This window comes from Chiloscyllium plagiosum, chromosome 7 (genome assembly GCF_004010195.1).
Source record: "Chiloscyllium plagiosum isolate BGI_BamShark_2017 chromosome 7, ASM401019v2, whole genome shotgun sequence".
In the NCBI taxonomy this organism is placed as follows: domain Eukaryota; kingdom Metazoa; phylum Chordata; class Chondrichthyes; order Orectolobiformes; family Hemiscylliidae; genus Chiloscyllium; species Chiloscyllium plagiosum.
In genome coordinates, this window is record NC_057716.1 from 83,450,971 (window position 1) to 83,452,675 (window position 1,705).

Consider the following 1,705-nt stretch of genomic DNA (forward strand, 5'->3'; position numbering starts at 1 on the left):
GAGCAGACAATGCAAAAGAGCAAAGAGGGCAGTATTAAACTTCAAAGGGAAATTGGCACATTAGAAGAATGGGCAAATGGCTGGCAGATGAAGATCAATAAGAAGTACACAGTGATATAGTTTGATACAAAACTCATAGAGAAACAGCATAAACAGTGATCATCAGTTTAAACATGTGTGGCAGCAGAGAGGCCTGTACATGCACATAAGCCATTAAAGAGGGGAGTACAGGTAGAGAGAGCTGTTAATAAAGAACACAGTATTCTAAGGCTTCATATATAGGGGCATAGAATTCAAGAGTAGGGGGTTATTATGAACTTACATAAGACTCTGGCTAGACCTAAGATGAAGCGTTGTGTGGAGTTCTGGTCACCACACTATAGGAAAGATGTGAATACATTGATTTACAAGAATCATTCTAGGAATAAAACACTGCAGTATAAGGAGAGATTGAAGAAACTGGAATTGTTGCCCTTTGTTAAGAGAAGGTGAAACGAGGATTTGAAATAATGGAATGAGAACCAGAGGGACTGGTTTTAAAGTGTTTTGCAAAAAGCATATATGAGGTGAGAAAAGATTATCACACACAGCAAAAAGACAGGATATGGAATGCACTACCTGGTAGTGTGTTGGAGGCAAGTTCATATAAGGCATTCAAAGGGGCACCGGCTGCTTATTTAAATAGAAACACTGTGCAGTGCTACAGTGAAAAGACAGGAGACTAACACTAAATCAAAATGCTCAGAGTTAGTGCAGACACAATGAGGTGAATAGCCTTCTCCTGTACTGTAACAATTCTGTGATTTTATCTATGTTCCTGCAAGCAGACATTGAATTCTATGAAAGAGACTCTGAATTTCTACAGTAATGTCTTCAAAAGAAATGGGAAGTTCTGGTCACATTTTCAAATATTATATCAATTGAGAAACAAAAACCAGTGAATCCCTCAGCCTGACCCAGAATACTGTAAACTGACTCCTATCTTCATTATTTAGTATTTTGCAAAATTTACTTAGGCCCCAGCTATGCCTGCCTCTTCGTCGAATAAATGGAACAGTCCATCTTCCTCAGTTACACTGGCACCACCCCCCACCTTTTCCTCCGCTACATCGATGATTGTATTGGCGCTACCTCGTGCTCCCACGAGGAGGTTAAACAGTTCATCCACTTTACTAACACTTTCCACCCCAACCTCAAATTTATCTGGACCATCTCAGACTCCTCCCTCCCCTTCCTAGACTTCTGCATTTCTATCTCGGGCGACCGACTCAACACAGACATTTACTACAAACCGACAGCTACCTAGATTACACACCCTCCCACCCTGCCCCTGTAAAAACGCCATCCCATATTCCCAATTCCTCCGCCTCCAGCGCATCTGCTCCTAGGAGAACCAATTCCACTGTCAAACAACTCAAATGGCCTCCTTCTTCAAAGACCACAATTTCCCCTCCGACGTGGTCAACGACGCTCTCCACCACATCTCCTCCACTTCCCACACCCCCGCCCTTGAACCCCACCCCTCCAATCGCCACCAGGACAGAACACCACTGTTCCTCACCTTCCACCCCACCAACTTCCGGATACATTGTATCATCCTCCGTCAGTTTCGCCACCTCCAGACAGACCCCACTACCAGGGATATATTTCCCTCTCCACCCCTATCAGCATTCAGGAGAGACCACTCCCTCCGCGACTCCCTCAT